This window comes from Callithrix jacchus, chromosome 11 (assembly GCF_049354715.1).
Source record: "Callithrix jacchus isolate 240 chromosome 11, calJac240_pri, whole genome shotgun sequence".
In the NCBI taxonomy this organism is placed as follows: domain Eukaryota; kingdom Metazoa; phylum Chordata; class Mammalia; order Primates; family Cebidae; genus Callithrix; species Callithrix jacchus.
This window is the reverse complement of record NC_133512.1, coordinates 39,125,453-39,146,598: the sequence shown is the minus strand read 5'-3', so window position 1 is coordinate 39,146,598 and position 21,146 is coordinate 39,125,453. Positions and strand designations below refer to the sequence as shown.

The 21,146-nt window shown below is 36.5% G+C and overlaps 1 long non-coding RNA gene across 1 annotated transcript; it reads left to right on the top strand.

Annotated features, from left to right (window-relative positions):
- Positions 1-3,023: 3,023 nt before the first annotated feature.
- Positions 3,024-20,886, top strand: LOC128928492 (uncharacterized). The gene is made up of 4 exons (XR_008473561.1): positions 3,024-3,253; positions 4,418-4,493; positions 6,217-6,300; positions 20,792-20,886. It is a non-coding gene; the product is annotated as an uncharacterized LOC128928492 (long non-coding RNA).
- Positions 20,887-21,146: the final 260 nt, after the last annotated feature.

The window sequence follows — 21,146 nt, the reverse complement described above, 5'->3', positions numbered from 1 at the left end:
GTTAGGGACTTTTTTATGAGTATCTATTGCGCTGTCCTGCCCAGCTAGGAGGAAGTCTAATCACTATTTGCCTGCCGAGGCTCTGCCATACTGCCGTAGGGTCTGCCCTGTGGCTGTGGGTCTCGCCCTGCTGCCATGGGCTTTGCCCTGTTGGCGGAGTCTCTCTGTTATGGTGGGTTGCCTCGGCAATGGCAGGCTGCATCAGCAATGGGAGTGTTGCTCAGTAGGGGCAGAATGCCTCAGTAATGGTGGACATCCTTCCCCCATTGAGCTGCACCGTCCTGGGTTCAGCTGTGCCCACAGTGAAACTCTCAACCCCGAGCGTTTTGAATTGCCATTTTCTTTGTCCCTGTGGGGGTGGGACCCGCCAAGCCTGAACACCTGGCTCCCTACCTCAGAGTCCTTTTTTTTTTTAAATTGAATGGTTGACTCTCTCCCAGGTGTTCTAGTTGCCTGCTTATAGGGCACCAGGATCTGTGTGATTTCCTATGCAGTGACCCACTGCACTAGCTTAAACGTCGCTTCCCAGGAATCTCCTGTTCTAGCTCACTGTCCAAGTCTCATTTAATCAGATGGATATGCTAATCTGCCTTCCCAAATCTCAGATTGCCGGTTTAACAGGCCACTGAGACCAGTGCGTTTTGTATGGAATGCCGCTGCGCTGTGGTGCCAGCCGAACAGCCGCGTGAGCCAAAACAGCTGTGCTGGTGTCCCATGTCTCTCCTACACCTGGGAATTTTTCCGTTCTGTGGGCAACAAAAATCCATCTGGAAATGCGGATTGCACTCACCCTCTGCATCTTCACTGAGAGCTGCAATCCTGATTTGCTCCTACCATGCCATCTTCTTTTTCCTCTTCCAGCTGACCACTTTCTTAGTCTGTGGTAATTCAAATAAATTTGTAGTTCTCTTAAATGTATAATACATAAATCATATAATTGTCAATAATAAGCCATTTAATCCATTTATTTCTCATTATACCTTTTTATTTCCATTTGAAATAATATAGACTTTGTCAGATGTCCAATATACAATGAATGTGCTGGTACCTGATACCTACTGATGCTTACCATGTGTCAGATGCTGTCAGAAATTAATGGAAATTATCTTATTTAATGTAATGTTTTTATTTTTTCTCATTTTTCTGACAAAGAAACAGGCTTTGCAAGGTCCAATTACTTGATCAAAGTTACACCTTGCATGTGGTGGGGCTAGCATGTACACATGGGACAGTCTGACACCGGTAACAATATTTGTAATGATTATCTATCATACATATTTAAAAAAATGAAAAATGGCTGGGCGTGGTAGCTCACTCTTATAGTCCTGGCACTTTGGTAGGTCAAGGTAGGCAGATCACTTGAGGCCAGGAGTTAAGAGACCAGCCTGGTCAATATGGTGAAAACCTGTCTCTACTAAAAATACAAAAATTAGTGAGGTATGTCAGTGCATGCTTGTAAAGTCAGCTACTCAGTAGGCTGAGACATGAGAATAGCTTGAGCCCAGGAGGTGAAGGTTACAGTGAGCCAAGATTGGGCCATTGCACTCCAGCCTGGCAACAGAGTGAGAATGTCTCAAAATAAATACATACATATATAAATAAATTAAAGCATATTGGAAAAAAGGGAAATAAAGTTTCCCTTTTATTTGCAGAGATTGGGTTATACACTTAGAAAGCTGTTTTGGCCTGGTGTGGTGGCTCACACCTGTAATCCCAGCACTTTGGGAGGCCTGCTGAGGTGGGCAGATTCTCAGGTCAGAAGTTTGAGACCATCCTGATTAACATGGTAAAACCTCATCTCTACTTAAAATACAAAAATTAGCCTGGCATGGTGGACTGTAATCCCATCTGCTCAGGAGGCTGAGGCAGAAGAATTGCTTGAACCTGGGAGGCAGAAGTTGCAGTGAACTGAGGTTGTGCTCCAAACTGGGTGACAGAGAGAGACTTTGTCTCTAAAAAACAAAACAAAACAACAAAACAAAAAAGAAAGCTTGAGAATTTTACAGCAAAACAAATGTTTCACAGTTCTAAAACAGTCACTGGTGAAACTTTCTGTCTTTGAAAGCTTTGTGAAAATAATTACTTGATTTTATATTCATTCTTCTCTATGGTTAATGGTCTATTCAAGTTATTTGTTTTTTCTTGGGGTAATGTTGATAACTGCTTTCCCCCCCAGAAAATCGTCAGTACAATCAAGAATTTCATAATTGTATTGAACCAACCTTCTGAATTTTAATTTCAAGAAAGTGTTATGATATTATAGACAGCTCTACTCTTAGAATGATATGTTTGCATGACAGATTGAATCTAAAAAAATGCTCTTAAAAGGAAAGAAAACCGTATGCAATTGTTCAATCATATGCCAAAAAAGGATTTTTCTTTTCATGCTTTAAGAAGGCTGCTGTACACAAAAATTGTTTAATGCATACAAACCATTACCTTTTTGGCATTTGTGCATGTTGTTACTTTACAAAATAGTATAACTTGATTTTTGAAAAATGAACAGTGCTTATACTAATTAAGGCAGGTTTATGTTCACATGTCATCTTCCAAATAGGTTAACAATGGGTTCTATAAACATATGTGTATCTAATTTCAGGATGACAGGGAATAGACAGATTAAGAGAGAACATACATTGGGTGTGCCAAAAATACAACAGGGTGGACCTATGGCAGTCTAGTTTGGTATATCTTGTGTGAACCAGACACAGAAGTAAATTTCTAGAGTGCCCTGCAGGCATCTTTCAGACATAAAACATGGGCAAGCAGGATCAGCCTGGATTAATTATGTCATCAGTATAATAGAAACAGATAATTATTGACTTTCTTAGTAACACGGATGTTAATTTGCATTCAGTTTTGTAGTCAGTCTAGATATAATTATTCTAGATACAATGATGTTGACATTTGGTTTTTTTATTGAATAGGTTGTTCGGTTGAGAGTAGCACACTTGGAATTGAATTCAGGTCTTTAATTGAAGTTAGAAAAGACTTTATTGAGGATCAAAATAAAAGACTCAGGAATTCTCTTTTCTTTCTTTTTTTTTTTTAAGCCTCTTCATTGCTGTACAGACCCACGAATTTTAAATGTCTTTCTCAGGGCTATTTTGGAGAAAGAGCTCACAAGATAACTCAAGCTGTCATCCTCTTTTAGTAGATCCACCCACAGACTCTACACCCCTAGTAGCATTGCCATGCTTTCAAGAAAACCTTCAGTATCTGTACCAATCTCACTGGGAAGATAGTTAATAAGGTACTGACTTTGTAAAATAATGCATTTCTGTTTGTTTAACAAACTTCTAAATATAGTGACTAAACAGTCTACCTAAAATAGCAATAAATGAAAGAATAATACATTTATGTAAGTACTACTTTTGATGCTGTACGTTAAGAAGATCGGGGGGGAAATATAGAATAAATAACTAAACATATGTGGTAGATTCTATTTTCCAAAAACGACCACAACATTACCTCCCATCCTATATTTCAGTTATATTGCTACTTTGAGAAGCGAGTTTATGTTCTTTCATCTTAAACCTGGGTAGACTTGTAACTAAACAAAAGTGACCTCTGACTTCTGAGGCTAGTCATAAAAGGTGGTGCTATTTCTGCCTTGTTGCCTAGAGTATTCACAATGAAACCTTGAGTTACTATGTAAGAAGTCCAACCTCACAGGGCTTCCATATTATGAGCAAACATCAGTTGACACATGAGAAAACTCTGAGACTACCTGAAGAGAGAGAAATGTATGGCCAGTCCTCACCTGTTGTAGTTCGAATTTCTGTCTGAAATAATAGCCCAATTTAGAACTACCTGGCTGAACTCTATGTGAATTTCTTCCCCATGAAAAACTTGAGAGATAATAAAATGACAATTATTGTTTTAAGTTAATGTTTGAAGACTATTGACTGTTATACAACATTGACCACTACTATTTGACTACTGTTAAACGCTATTGATCACTACTGTCCTTTCCATTAATAACTACACTCAAGGTTTTGTTAATAGTGTTACTGATTTTTTCAGTTTTTGGTGAAGTTTTTTATTACCTATTGATAATTTGAATGATTTTGTGAGAGGGGGTTGTCTGTCTTTAGAAAAATTTATTGCTCATCTATTTGGAAAGTAATATCCTGAACATATAGATTAATAGGAGCCAACCCAAGAAGAGAGATATCTAAACTTTATGCATTAAAAATGAAAGAAAACTGAGGTTGAGAAAACAAATTTAATAGGGTGGTTTCTAGGAAATAGGTGATTGAAGCATTTGAATTAATAGTAGTGTCTAATTTTCAACTTGAAGAGATGTACATTGTTGTAACATAACTTTTTGCCTTCCTGATTGCATCACTGACTTCAGCAAAGCTGACAGTACACCTCCATGATTTTAATGAGTGGTTTTGCTTTGATTTTATAGAAATTAAAGAATGATTCTGAATTACCCACCTGAACTAATGAAATGTAGACATGGACAGCACACTCAAGATATTCAGGTAATCTTAAACTGAATTAATTCAGTGGAAGTAGCTGGTCATATAGGCCTGAGTTTTGGGAAAGGTGTTACTCTTCTATAGGACATGAAATGAGAGAGTAACATAGGTAACAATCTTAAGACGTAAGTGGACACCAGTTGGCATCTGTGGTATATATGTTATACAACTGATGTTGATTACAAGCTATTATTTAGAGATACTCTAGATGTTCATGCATTCTAGATGTTGGGACTGAGGTAGCATTTTTTTCTCATGATCTTTCATAAAACTGGTTGTAATTGAAAGGAATTACTTCATTTTGATTATGTTATTGTATGTCTTTGAAATTGTTTAAGAACTTAGTCATAGAAACAGAATCTTGAAATGCACTTTTTACTCTCCATATAAAATCTAGAATTTGAAATATATAATGTTTATTATAGCTGCAAATATTCCAATCTTACTGACCAGTTCTATTCAAAAATTATTTTTAAATTTTAAGAAAAGTTTGCTATAAAACTCACCTTTTTCCACAAAACATATCCCACCATTCTCAGTAAACAAAAAGTCTAAAAATATCATCATCACTTATGAAGCCCTCAAGAAAAGCTGCAACATGAACCTGAAAAATGTAAGGAACTTCCTCAGATGCCTGATTCTATAAATAAAAGGGCTAAAGTCACTTATAAATGCTATTACGATAAATGTTAGTAAAATACACTCCATGCTACATCTTTCCTGAGAAATCATTAACCATGAATTTACCTGAATATGCAAAATCAAAATACTAACTCTGAATGATGTTGACGGATCATAGATTAAGTGCTCTAGTGATTCATGTAGAAAGACATTTTGTTCACTCACATGACCTACTCGACTTTACAAGCAGCCTCCAATTCTTTACATTTCTAAAACATATTGTGCCTGTGCTACCTATTACTTTATAGGATACTTATATGGGCTTCTGGCCTTTTCCTGAATAACACTTCCACTAAGAATTATGTGAGACCTGTGTATAACCTCACACCACAAGTTTTCTTTTTAAAAAATCCCAGGTCCAAATGGGTTTACAGCCAAATTCTACCTGACCTAAAAAGAAGAGCTGGTACCATTCTTTCTGAAACTATTCCAAACAATACAAAAAGAGGGAATCCCCCCTACTCATTTTATAAAACCAACATCATCCTAATACCAAAACAGGGCAGAGACACAACAAAAAAAGAAAACTTCAGACCAATATCCATGATGAACACTGACACAAAAATCATCAATAAAAAACCAGCAAACAGAATGCACCAGCAAATCAAAAAGCTTGTTCATCATGATCAAGTAGGCTTCATCCTAGCGATGCAAGCCTGGTTCAACATACACATGTCTATAAACGTAATCCATCACATAAACAACCAAACACAAAAACCACATGATTATCTCAATAGATGTAGAGAAGGCCTGCAATAATATTTAAGAGCCCTTTATGCTAAAAGCCCTCAATAAACTAGGTCTTGATGGAAATATCATTTAACCCAGCAATCTCATTACTGGGTATATACCCAAAGAATTATAAATTGTCCTATTATAAAGACACATGCACACGTATGTTCATTGAGTCACTGTTTACAATAGCAAAGACCTGGAACAAACTCCAATGTCCATCATTGATAGACTGGATAAAGAAAATGTGGCATATATACACCATGGAATACTATGCAGCCAGAAAAAAACAATGAGTTCGTGTCCTTCATAGGAACATGGATGAATCTGGGAACCATCATTCTCAGCAAACTGACACAAGAACAGAAAACCAAACATCGTATGTTATCACTCCTAGGTGGGTATTGAACAATTAGAAAATGTGGACACAGGGAGGGGAGCATCACACATTGTGGTCAGTAGGGGGGTGCTAGGGGAGGGACACTGGGAATGGGGAGGGTGGGGAGGGATAATCAGAAAAGAAATACCAAATATAGGTGATGGGGGGATGAAGGCAGCAAACCACCTTGCCATGTATGTACCTATGCAACAATCCTGCATGATCTGCACATGTACCCCAGAACCTAATGTACAATAAAATAAAGTTTTATCTCATTTAATGATTACTTTTTGTACTGAGGGAAGTATTTGCTGAAGTAGTTTTGTTGTTTTGTTTTTCTTTATAATGTATGGTGAATTCATTAATACAACCACCACATTTGATTTGTATGCTCTAATCTGTCTACAGGTTTATTTTTTGCATCAGGAATCATTGCTTTCTTAGACTGCTCCATTTTCTTCTTATTTTTATTTATTTATTTATTTTTTATTGCATTCTAGGTTTTGGGGTACATGTGCAGAACATGCAAGACATTTGCATAAGTACACACATGGAAGTGTGTTTTGCTGCCTTCCTCCCCTTCACCTACATTTGGCATTTCTCCCCAGGCTATACCTCCCCAGCTCCCCCACCCACTGTCCCTCCCCTCCTCCCCCCAGTAGACCCCAGTGTTTGGTACTCCCTTCACTGTGTCAATGTGTTCTCATTTTTCATCACCTACCTATGAGTGAGAATATGCGCTATTTCATTTTTGTTCTTGTGTCAGTTTGCTGAGAATGATGTTCTCCAGACTCATCCATGTCCCTACAAACAACATGAACTCATCATTTTCGATTGCTGCATAATATTCCATGGTGTATATGTGCCACATTTTCCCAATCCAGTCTATCGTCGATGAACATTTGGGTTGGTTCCAGGTCTTTGCTAGTGTAAACAGTGCTGCAATGAACATTCATGTGCATGTGTCCTTATAGTAGAACGATTTATAGTCCTTTGGATATATACCCAGTAATGGGATTGCTGGGTCAAATGGAATTTCTATTTCTAAGGCCTTGAGGAATCACCTCACTGTCTTCCACAATGGTTGAACTAATTTACACTCCCACCAACAGTGTAAAAGTGTTCCTATTTCTCTACATCCTCTCCAGCATGTGTTTTCTCCAGATTTTTTAATGATCACCATTCTAACTGGTGTGAGATGGTATCTCAATGTGGTTTAGATTTGCATCTCTCGAATGACCAGTGATGATGAGCATTTTTTCATATGTTTGTTGGCCTCATGTATGTCTTCTTTTGTAAAGTATCTGTTCATATCCTTTGCCCATTTTTGAATGGGTGTGTTTGTTTTTTTCCTGTAAATCTGTTTTAGTTCTTTGTAAATTCTGGATATCAGCCCTTTGTCAGTTGGGTAGATGGCAAAAATTTTCTCCCATTCGGTTGGTTGCCGATTCACTCTAGTGACTGTTTCTTTTGCCGTGCAGAAGCTGTGGAGTTTCATTAGGTTCCATTTGTCTATTTTGGCTTTTGTTGCCAATGCTTTTGGTGTTTTGGTCATGAAGTCCTTGCCTACTCCTATGTCCTGAATGGTTTTGCCAAGATTTTCTTCTGGGGTTGTTATGGTGCCAGGTCTTATGTTTAAGTCTTTAATCCATCTGGAGTTAATTTAAGTGTAAGGTGTCAGGAAGGGGTCCAGTTTCTGCTTTCTGCACATGGCTAGCCAGTTTTCTCAACACCATTCATTAAACAGGGAATTCTTTCCCCATTGCTTGTTTTTGTCAGGTTTATCAAAGATTGTATGGTTGTAGGTATGTTGTGTTGCCTCCGAAGCCTCTGTTTTGTTCCATTGGCATATATCTCTATTTTGGTACAAGTACCATGCTGTTTTGATTACTGTAGCCTTGTAGTATAGTTTGAAGTCCAGTAGTGTGATGCCTCCCGCTGTGTTCTTTTTCCTTAGAATTGACTTGGCTATGTGGGCTCTCTTTTAATTCCATATGAAGTTCATGGTGGTTTTTTCCAGTTCTGTGAAGAAAGTCAATGGTAGCTTGATGGGGATAGCATTGATTCTGTAAATTACTTTGGGCAGTATAGCCATTTTTACAATATTAATTCTTTCTAACCATGAACATGGAATGTTTCTCCATCTGTTTGTGTTTTCTCTTGTTTCATTGAGCAATGGTTTGTAGTTTTCCTTGGAGAGGTCCCTTACGTTCCTTGTGAGTTGTATTCCTAGGTATTTTATTCTTTTTGTAGCAATTGTGAATGGCAGTTCGTTCTTGATTTGGCTTTCTTTAAGTCTGCTATTGGTGTATAGGAATTCTTGTGATTTTTGCACATTGATTTTATATCCTGAGACTTTGCTGAAATTGCTTATCAGTTTCAGGAGTTTTTGGGCTGAAGTGATGGGTCTTCTAGGTATACTATCATGTCGTCTGCAAATAGTGACAATTTGGCTTCCACCTTTCCTATTTGAATACCCTTTATTTCTTTTTCTTGCCTGATTGCTCTGGCTAGAACTTCCAGTACTATATTGAATAGGAGTGGTGAAAGAGGGCATCCTTGTCTAGTGCCGGATTTCAGAGGGAATGCTTCCAGTTTTTGCCCATTCAGTATGATATTGGCTGTTGGTTTGTCATAAATAGCTTTTATTACTTTGAGATACATTCTGTCAATACCAAGTTTATTGAGGGTTTTTAGCATAAAGGGCTGTTGTATTTTGTCAAATGCCTTCTCTGCATCAATTGAGATAATCATGTGGTTTTTGTTTTTGGTTCTGTTTATGTGGTGAATTACGTTTATAGACTTGCGTATGTTGAACCAGCCTTGCATCCCAGGGATGAATCCTACTTGATCATGATGGATAAGTTTTTTGATGTGCTGTTGCAATCAGCTTGCCAGTATTTTATTGAAGATTTTTGCATCTATGTTCATCATGGATATTGGCCTGAAGTTTTCTTTTCTTGTTAGGTCTCTGCCGGGTTTTGGTAACAAGATGATGTTGGTCTCATAAAATGATTTGCTGCCTCAACTTCAGACCTTGTTATTGGTCTATTCGTAGTTTCAGCTTCCTCCTGGTTTAGGCTTGGGTGGACACAGGTCTCCAGGAATTTATCCATTTCTTCCAGGTTTACTAGTTTATGTGCATAGAGTTGCTTATAGTATTCTCTGATGATGGTTTGAATTTCTGTGGAGTCTGTGATGATTTTCCCTTTATTGTTTTTTGTTGCATCTATTTGGTTGTTCTCTCTTTTCTTTTTTATTGGTCTGTCTGTTTTGTTGATCTTTTAAAAAAACCAGCTCTTGGATTTATTAATTTTTTGAAGGGTTTTTCATGTCTCTATCTCCTTCAGTTCTGCTCTGATCTTAGTTATTTCTTGTCTTCTACTAGGTTTTGAGTTTTTTTGATCTTGCTCCTCTAGCTCTTTCAATTTTGACTATAGTTTGTCAATTTTGGATCTCTCCACTCTTCTCATATGGGCACTTATTGCTATATATTTTCTTCCGGAGACTGCTTTAAATGTGTTCCAGAGATTCTGGTATGTTGTGTCTTCGTTCTTGTTGGTTTCGAAGAACTTTTTTATTTCTGCCTTCATTTCATTGTTTATCCAGTCAACATTCAAGAGCCAGATGTTCAGTTTCCATGAAGCTGTGCTATTCTGGGTTAGTTTCTGAATTCTGAGTTCTAATTTGATTGCACTATGGTCTGAGAGACTGTTTGTTATGATTTCCATTGTTTTGCATTTGCTGAGGAGTGCTTTACTTCGAATTATGTGATTAATTTTAGAGTAGGTGTGATGTGGTGCTGAGAAGAATGTATATTCTGTGGATTTGGGGTGGAGAGTTCTGTAAATGTCTATCAGGTTTGCTTGTTCCAGGTCTGATTTGAAGCCCTAGATATCCTTCTTGATTTCTGTCTGGTTGATCTGTCTAATATTGACAGTGGAGTGTTAAAGTCTCCCACTATTATTGTGTAGGAGTCTAAGTCTCTTCATAAGTCATTAAGAACTTGCCTTATATATCTGGGTGCTTCTGTATTGGGTCCATATATATTTAGGATCATTAGCTCTTCTTGTTGTATCGATCCTTTTACCATTATGTAATGACCTTCTTTGTCTCTTTTGATCTTTGTTGCTTTAAAGTCTATTTTATCAGAGACGAGAATTGCGACTCCTGCTTTTTTTTCTCTCTCTCCATTTTCTTGGTAAATCTTCCTCCATCCCTTTATTTTGAGCCTTTGTGTATCCTTGCATGTGAGATGGGTGTCCTGGATACAGCACACTGATGGGTTTTGATTTTTTATCCAATTTGCCAGTCTGTGTCTTTTGATTGGTGCATTTAGCCCATTTACATTTATGGTTGATATTGTTATGTGTGAATTTGATACTGCCATTTTGATGCTAGCTGGCTCTTTTGCTCGTTAGTTGATGCAGATTATTCATTTTATTGATGCTCTTTAGCATTTAGTGTGTTTTTGGAATGGCTGGTACTGGTTGTTCCTTTCTATGTGTAGTGCCTCTTTCAAGAGCTCTTGTAAAGCAGGCCTGGTGTTGACAAAATTTCTGAGTATTGTTTGTACTCAAAGGATTTTATTTTTCCTTCACTTATGAAGCTCAGTTTGCCTGGATATGAAATTCTGGTTTGAAAGTTCTTTTCTTTAAGGATGTTGAATATTGGCCCCCACTCTCTTCTGGCTTGTAGAGTTTCTGCCGACATATCTGCTGTGAGTCTGATGGGCGTTCCTTTGTGGGTGACCCGACCTTTCTCTCTAGCTGTCCTTAGTATTTTCTCCTTCATTTCAACCCTGGTGAATCTGATGATTATGTGCCTTGGGGTTGCTCTTCTTGTGGAGTATCTTAATGGTGGTCTCGTGTTTCCTGGATTTGAGTGTTGGCCTGCCTTGCTACATTGGGGAAATTTTCCTGGATAATATTCTGTAGAATTTTCCAGCTAGAATTCGTTCTCTTCGTCCCCTTTGGGTACACCTATCAAACGTATGGTAGGTCTCTTCACATAGTCCCACATTTCTTGGAGACTTTTTTCATTCCTTTTTGCATTTTTTTCTCTAATCTTGGTTTCTCATTATATTTCATTGAGTTGATCTTCGACTTCTGATATTCTTTCTTCTGCTTGGTCAATTCGGCTGTTGAAACTTGTGCATGCTTCGCAAAATTCTGGTTTTGTGTTTTTCAGCTCCTTCAATCAATTTATATTCCTCTCTAAGTTATCCTTTCTTGTTATTATTTCCTCGAATCTTTTTTCAAGGTTCTTAGTTTCTTTGCATTGATTTAGAACATGTCCTTTTGGGTCACAGAAGTTTCTCATTACCCACCTTCGAAGTCTGATTTTGTCATTTCGTCACAGTCATTCTCCATCCAGCTTTGTTCCCTTGCTGGTGTGGAGTTTTGGTCCTTTGTAGGAGGTGAGGTGTTCTGGTTTCGGGTGTTTTTCTCCTTTTTGTGCTGGATTCTTCCCATCTTTGTGGATTTATCCACCTGTCGTGTGAGTAGTTGCTGACTCTTCGATTGGGTCTCTGAGTGGACGCCCAGATTGTTGATGATGAGGTATTTCTGTTACTTGGTTTTCCTTCTACCAGTCTAGCCCCTCCGCTGTATGACTGCTGAGGTCCACTCCAGGCCCTGCTTGTCTGGGGTACACCTGCAGCAGTCTCTGAGCATTCACTGAGAGCTGCGATCCTGAGTTGTTCTTATCATGCTGTCTTGAATCCCCCCTCTTCTTACTTTTATTAACAAGGCTTGCTCTTGGCATTCTTCGGTATTTGCAACAGAGACAATACTTTATTCATTGGCAAGACTTATTAAGTCTCCATAAAAAAAAATAAAACTTTGAAATCAGTGCATTAAAAGTGTATATACATACTGTGGGTGGCCATTGAAGCTCACTCTAACCCCTCAGCCTCCAGGCCCACATAATTTAAATTTGTAGCTCAGAAAAATATATTTTAGCTTCAGAGACTTTTAGGAATTTTTGAAGTTTTCTTATGAGTTTAAATTGGAAATGTCAATTACCCAAAGGCAATGGACCTACTATAATTTTAGTCAAGGCTCATACATCAAGGGATCTGACAGTCAGTGGGAGTGGGAAACAGTTTTGGAGCCATTGTCAATAGTCAATATCTAAGCTCTGCCCTAATTGAGAAGTCGTTTCTCTTTGCTGTCATTTTAAGAGGAAGAAAAATGTTTGTGCCCTCTAATTTAATCCAAAACCTTGGAAGACACGCTCTGACCACTTTGAAAAATCTGGTTTGGGAAGTAAAAAATGAAAGAATTTTAAATTTCACACTGTGCGAATTATAGGTGCAACTTTGAAATTTCTCCTCTTAGATTTGACAAATGTCCCTAGTGTTTTCATAATGACATAATAGTTCTTTGTAGTACACAATCAAAATGTTATTTCTGCATATTACCCAACCACTGAACATGTCATTCTTTGCCAGAGAATCTTTTCTTAGTCCATGTATTTCAAAAGTACTTACCCGGTAAATGAAAGATTAAGGCTTAGCTGACCTAGATTGAGCTATGGGGATTTAAAACCCAAAGAGCAATCACTGTGAGTCTACTTCTGTTCACTTTTTCTTTTTCAATTTTTTAGATGACTCAGTGGATTTATTTCAATTTTTTGAGCAAAGAAAAGCTTCTATGCTTGCTCAAAAAAATGAAAATGAAAATAAACAAAACATGATAAAATAAGCATTCCCTTTTGAATAAGATACCAAGAGTAACTTTCATTTTTTATTCTGTTACAAAAAACAAAAAAATCTATTGTTTCCACAACTTCATTGGAGATTGACAGAGAAGTCCAAGAGAGATGTTTAGTTTTATTTGTAATTAAACTTGTCTTCACAGAAACAGCTCCTTTAAGCTATGAGTTGTTTTTCATAGCATACAACCTCTTACTCCTAAACTGATGTTAGGAGTGAGATGTTAGACAATTATTTTAACCCTTATTTATTAAGAACCAAGAACAGAGAGACCCAACATAGGCCCAGATGTTGCACTTGCCCTTCAAGTCCTACAATAAATAAAATAACAAACATAAAACCTTTGAAGAGTTCTCAGTAGGCATGGAATTTCAAAAATGATATGCTACATGGGGAAATTCTTTTTTAAAAGTGTCATTATTTCTAATTCTGCTTACATTTTAAGAAGATAAAATTATTGAAAATATCTTTAGAAATTTAAAGTTTCAATTTCCACTAGTAAAGGAAAATAGAGTTGAATTTAAGAACACTTTTTGCTTTAAAAATCCCACTGTTATATAGCAACTTGATTACATATTAAGACACAAGATTAAAATATACAATAAAAACAAAATTTCAAATACACTTATTTTTCTGGAAGATTTTATTTAAAAATTTACTGTGCATTGACAAGATCTTTAAATAGAAATAAAATAATTAAATTTTAAGATACTGTTTAAAGATTCAATAACACAAATAGTATAGACTTACTTTTTTCTCTGTAGTAGAATAATGGAGCCAAATTTATTCTAACATATTATAAACAATTAGAAAACCAGACAAAATATTAAACATCAGTTTTAGACATTGGCCAAAAAGAAGCACCGGACATTGATCCCTGAGAGAAGGAAAACAATGGAGATGAGCCCTACAGCTGTTCCAATTCATGGACTGGAGTATCCAGGAAGAGATAAAAGAAAGTGAAGTCTGAGTGATATTCAAAGGGCTTGTCAAGTTGAAGAGACAGAGATTGAGAAGGCTGAGGCACCTAGAATTTTTGAACAAAATACTAGACATGAGGAAACAGCACAGATACAGGGCTCCATATATCTGCATGGATCCCTTTGAGGTTCTAGCTCAGTACTGCTGTTCACAGACAGGTGAGGTAAGTACATGCCACCAAAGAAATGAACCAACAGAAATAAATAGGCAAGACAACCTCTGTAGCTCACACAGGGCCAAGAATAATCTATATTGTCCTCAAGCAAATTGCAAATATCTAATATACAAGACTTTGGGTAGAATCTGATGAATAATATTATCTTAGTGGTGAAACAAAACTATCTTCAATTAAAGGATTTTCTGGATCTGAGCTTTAAAAAATGATTTAAAGGAAGCCTCAGAGGATAAAATTGACTTATTAAAGTTGTCTGCCTCTTCATGAAAATAAACTGAGAAATAGAATTCATGAGAATTAAAAAAAAATTGTCAGTTGAAGTAGACCAAGAAATGAGCTCAATTACATTATTAGCAAGTAAGGATATAAAAACTGTGTTTATAAAAGCACTCCATATGTTCAAAAAGATACAAATGGACATTATTAGCATAGAAAAGAGATATAAAAAGACCCAAGTGAATTTCTAGAGATAAAAAGTATAATATTTGAAATGAGAAATACACTGTATTTGATTAATTACAGATTAAACATTGCGCAAAAGTTCATTGAAATTGAAGAAATAGCAATAAATACTGTCTGCAATGAACAACAAGGAAAAATAATCCTAAAAAAGGTAAAAATTTGCTTGCGGGATTGTACTAAGTGTTCTAACACATGTGTAATATAAACCCAGAAGAAAAATATAGAAGAACAAAAATGATAATGGAGAACTAATGACCATATTTTTTTCAAATTTGTTGACAACTGTAAAAACATAGGTTCACAAAGTTCAATAAACACCAAGAAGTAGAAATGTAAAGAAGACCACACCAAGTCATATAATAGTAAAATATAAAAAAAAGTGATAAAGAGAAAATCTTGAGTAGAGATAAAAGGGTATTACATATACAAAATAAATTTTAAAATGATTTGTTATTAATTAGGGAAATAAGAAGACAGTGGAGCAACACATTTAAAGTAATGAAGGTAAAAAATGTGCAACTGTCACCCTGGAACATTATATGTAGCAAACGTATCTCCCAAAAATTAAAAAAATAAGGACTTTTTCAGATAAACTAAAACAAACTTATCAGGAAACTTATATTGTAAAAAGTCTTAATATATTAAATATTAAATTCAGGTAAAATATGACAATAGTTTAAAATTTATATCTTTATAAGGGATTGAAAATCACTGGAAATAATATTAAATATAAAATTTAAGTATAAAATATACAATATTTCTCCTACATTTAAAAATTCTCTAAAATATAACTGACCACTTAAATTATAACTAATAACAATGTATTTTTAAAATTATAAAATATGTAGAAGTGAAATACATGGCAAAAAATAGCATGAAGGATGGAAGGAAGTAAAAAGTATGTTCTAGAATTCTTTCAATATATGTAAAGTGGTATAAGATAATGTAAATGTACATTGTGATAAGTTATATAAGCAACCAATAAGAAAATTATAAATTTAGGTAATAAGCAGATAATGTTAATGAAGTAGAATTCCACATTAAAAAACTTCAATTAATTGCAAAAAGAATATAAAAAGAGGGAAAGAAAAGCAACAAACAACAACTGGGACCAATAGAAAACAAATTGTAAGATCCTAACCATAACCAAAAATACTAAATGTCAATGTGTAATAACTCCATTTAAAAGCCAAACACTGCCCAATTGAATAAAAAAGCAAGAACTGTACACTATTCTTAGAGAACCTTTTTAAATATAAAGTAAAATTACAGAAAAAAGATATATTGTATATTTACATAAAACATATACATAGTGTTTAATTTTTTATTATGATTCTGATGTATTATTCCTTTCTCTGTCTCATCTTTTATGAATACATACTTTTCCCCATATTTTCCATATTTAGATTTGACATGCCTGTCTTGTAATGAGGCTAGAAAATATTTAATATGTTTTCTTCTTTTATAAAAGTGACTTCTTCTGTTTATTTTGTGTTCACATCAAGCCTACTGTGAATTTTACTGAATTTCCATTGTTTGATAAATGGAAAATATGAAGTGTAATAGTATTGATAATTTATAAATAAATCATTAGTTCAGTATTTTCAGAAAATGTTGTAGTTTTTTGTTTTTTAAATAAATGCCCTCACTTTGTACCATTATAATAATCTACAATTCCACATACTATAACTAAATATTTAAAAATTCAGAATTTTGGGGTCATTTGATTAATATTTTTGTTCTATTTCTAGCAGCTTTCTTTTTAAAATTGTCTGAATTTTAATATTTATATACTTTCTTGAGCTTAGTGTATAGTTTGCTTTATTTCTTGATATTTATGCTGAGCCATCCAGACTTCTCCTAAACCACTTTTCAAGATACTGGCCAAAGTTAGGCACATTAGCTCAAATATGTAATTTTATCTTTTGTTATCCCATTCTCTTACCAATTTAATTAACTAAGGTGGTCGATAATTACTATCTGGCTTATTCTTATTTTTCTCTCAAAAGGATGTGAGCCCAATGTCTAAATAATATTGAGATACATACTATAAAAAGAAATGATTTTATACCATTACAGAAGTAATAACAGAAAAAGACAGGGATAATACAGAGTGGTCACAGAAGCATAAAATATGTCAGGCATCAGTTTTACATGACTAGCGAAAGAAAAGTGTTGAAATAGCTGTAGAAGCTATAGTGTGATAAGAATCTGAATAACCATCCCAGCACTGCAGGAGGATGAGATGGGTGGAACACAAGGTCAAGAAATGGAGACTATCGCAGCCAACATGGTGAAACCCCATCTCTACCAAAAATACAAAAATCAGTTGGACGTGGTGGTGCGGACCTGTAGTCCCAGCTACTTGGGAAACTGAGGCAGCAGAATCACTTGAACCTGGGAGGCAGAAGTTGCAGTGAGCCAGCCACTGCAGTCTAACCCAGAGACAGAGTGAAATTCTGTCTCAAAAAACAAACCAACAACAACAACAAAAGAATCTGAGCAACCAGAATGGACAACAAGCTAGCTGAGCCTAACTGGACCCAACATGTTACTGGATTTGACCTAGGTTTCACTTAGGGCCTGGGACCTCATTATATGCTTATTAACATACTGTAACATACTAAATAACATACCTGGCTGGGCGTGGTAGCTCACTTCTGTAATTCCAGCACTTTGGGAGGCTGAGGCAGGCGAATCACTTGAGGTCAGGAGTTTGAGACAAGTCTGGCCAATATGGTGAAACCCCGTCTCTACTAAAAACAGCTGGGTGTGGTGGCACATGCCTGTAATCCCAACTACTCAGGAGACTGAGGCAGGAGAATCATTTGAACCTGGGAGATGAAGGTTGCAGTGAGCCAAGTTTGCGCCACTGCACTGCAGCCTGGGTGACAGAGAGAGACGCTGTCTCAAAAAAATAAAAATAAAATAACACACCCACCAGCAAAATGACAGTTCCAGAAACACCAACATTTCGTGTAAAATTGGGTAGAACCACAGTTTCCAGAAGTCTACGTGAATATTCTACCCCTTGGTTAAAGAAACTCATAAAGGTAGAAGTCCCAGACTCCATTGCATGACTTTCTCTTGAGTATGCCCAGTCTTCCCTTTCTTGAGTAATGTGTACTTCTTACTTTGCAATAAATATCCCTGTTTTCACCATTTTCTAACTCATTCTTGAGTTCCTTCTTGCAATGGTACCAAGAGTGTTAAGAACTTGGATATCAGCCAGGGTAGAGGTTCCATTATTGTTTAAGGACTTCCTTCAGCCCGTTGGTATTCAAACACTGTTTTTACATAGGTCTCATAGGTCCTAGGTCACACTGCAAGAGGTGGGCTCACATGGTCTCTGGCAGCTCTGCCTGTGTGGCTTTGCAGGGTACAGCCCACTCTCAGCTGCTTTTACGGGCTGGCATTGAGTAACTGTGGGCTTTCTAGGTGCACCGTGTAAGCTGTCGGTGGACCTACCATTCAGGTGTCTGGAGGATGATGGCCCTCTTTTCATAGCTCCACTAGGCAGTGCACTAGTGGGGACTCTGTGTGGGGGGTCTAAACCCACATTTCCCTTCCTCAGGGCCCTAGCAGACTTTCTCCATGAGGCCTCTGTACCTGTAGCAAAGTTCTGCTTGAACATGCAGGCATTTCATATATCCTCTGAAATCTAGGTGGAGGTTCTCAAACCTCAATTTTTGATTTCCATTCACCCACAGGCTCAATACCACATGGAAGCTGTCAAGGCCTGGGGCTTGCACCCTCTGAAGCCATGACCCCTTTTAGACATTGATGGAGCAGCTGGGATGCAGGGCACCAAGTCTCTAGGCTGCACACAGCAGGAAGGCCCTGGGCCCTGCCCGTGAAGTCAATTTTCCTCCTAGTCTTCCAGGCCTGTAATAGGAGGGGCTTTTGCCAAAGTCTCTGGCATGCCCTGGCAACATTTTTCTCATTGTCTTGGTGATTAACATTTGGCTTCTCATTACTTTTGCAAATTTCTCCAGGCAGCTTGAATTTCTCCTCAGAAAATGGTTTTTCTTTTGTTTTTTATATTTTTAAATATATTTTTGTTTATTATTATACTAAGTTCTGGGGTACATGTGCAAATCTTGCAGGATTGTTACATAGGTATACACAGGAAATGGTGGTTTGCTGCCTCCATTCCCCCTTTACCTACATTAGATATTTCTCCTAATGTTATCCCTCCCCTACTCCCTCATCCCTTCCTGTTGCTCCCCTAGCCCCCCACCCCTAACAGACCCCAGTTTGTGATGTTCCCCTCCCTGGGTCCATGTGTTCTTATTGTTCATCACCCACTTATGAGTGAGAACATGCGGTATTGGTTTTCTGTTCTTGTGTCAGTTTGCTGAGAATGATGGTTTCCAGCTTCTTTCATGTCCCTGCAAAGGACATGAACTCATCCTTTTTTATGGCTTCAGTATTCCATGATGTATATGTGCCACATTTTCTTTATCCAGTCTATCATTGATGGGCATTTGGGTTGGTTCCAAGACTTTGCCACTGTAAACAGTGCCTCAGTGAACATATGTATGCATGTATCTTTATAATAGAATGATTTATAATTTTTTGGTTATATACTGAGTAATGGGATTGCTGAGTCAAATGGTATTTCTATTTATAGATCCTTGAGGAATCGCCACACTGTCTTCCACAATGATGGCACTAATTTACATTCCCACCAATAGTGCAAAAGCATTCCTATTTCTCCACATCCTCTACAGTATCTGTTGTCTCCAGATTTCTTAATGATCACGATTCTAACTAGCGTGAGATGGTATCTCAGTATGTTTTTGTGGTGTAATTCTCTAATGACCAGTGATGATGAGCATTTTTTCATGTTTGTTGGATGCATAAATGTCTTCTTCTGAAAAGTGCCTGTTCATATCTTTCACCCACTTTTTGATGGGTTTGTTTGTTTCTTGTAAATTTGTTTAAGTTCTTTGTAGATTCTGGGTATTAGCCCTTATCAGATGGGTAGCTTGCAAAATTTTTTTCCCATTCTATTGATTGCTGGTTCACTCTAATGATTGTTTCATTTGCTGTGCAGAAGCTCTTAAGTTTAATTAGATCCCATTTGTCTATTTTGGCTTTTGTTTCCATTGCTTTTAGTGTTTTAGTCATGAACTCCTTGCCTATGCCTATGTCCTGAATGGTATTGTCTATGTTTTCTTGTAAAGTTTTTATGGTGATAGGTCTTGTGTTTAAACCTTTAATCCATCCGGAGTTAATTTTTGTATATGGTGTAAGGAATGGGTCCAGTTTCAGCTTTCTGAACATGGTTAGCCAGTTTTTCCAACACAATTTATTAAACAGGGAATCCTTTTCCTATTGTTTGTTTTTGTAAGGTTTGTCAAAGATCAGATGGTTGTAGATGTGTGTGTGACTTCTGAGAACCCTGTTCTGTTCCATTGGCCTATCTCTCTGTTTTGGTACCAGTACCATGCAGTTTTGATTACTGTAGCCTTATGCTATAGTTTGAAGTCATGTAGCATGATGCCTCCAGCTTTGTTCTTGTTGCTTAGGATTATCTTGGCTATGTGAGCTCCTTTTTGGTTCCAAATGAAGTAGGAATGTGGTCTTTTCCAGTTCTGTGAACAAGGTCAGTGGTAGCTTGATGAGGATAGTATTGAATCTATAAATTACTTTGGGCAGTATGGCCATTTTCACAATATTGATTCTTCCTAACCATGAGCATGGAATATTTTTCCATCTGTTTGTGTCCTCTCTTATTTTCTTGAGCAGTTCTCCTTGAACAACCTGTATGTTCACTGTTGTGGTGCCCCAAAACAATTACAATAGTAACAATAAAAATCACTGATATCTGTTATCACCATAACAGATAAAATAATAAAAATGTTAGAAATACTCTGAGAATTACCAAAATGTAACACAGAGACATGAAGTGAGCATAACCTCTTGGAAAATATGGCACTGATAGATTTGCTGAATACAAGGTTGGCACAAACTTAATTTGTAAAAAATGCAACATCTGCAAAGTGCAATAAGGTAAAGCTCAGTAAAAGAAGGCATACCTGGATCTTATAAGAGAATGCCAATGTTTCCTCTAAAGCATAGAAATCTCTCTTTAACGGGCAACATAGTTGACTTAGTCTCTTTGACGTGATAAAGTAAAATCTTGGGATCTGATTTCTGCTCTCTAGCATTAAAGTTCCATTTTATGAAAAACGAGAATGATATTGTGGAGAATAACCTAAAGGACATGCCATTCATCCATTCTTCTTTTCTACCTTCCAAGGTAATTTTAATGTCTCTTTTCTTGTGAATTTAAAAAATTACTTTATATAGTTCTGTTATTGGTACTTACTGTCTTATTTTTTCCTTCTGTCCCCTTTCTTTTTAAAGCTCAATTAAATTAATTATATAACATTTAGACATATAAAATATTTCAGAGTATAATAAAATCATTATTCAACCATGCAGACCTTTTTAAAATGCTAATGTTTTGGGTCACATTCAAACTTTTTATACTTAAAGTATCAAGCATCAGAAATTGTG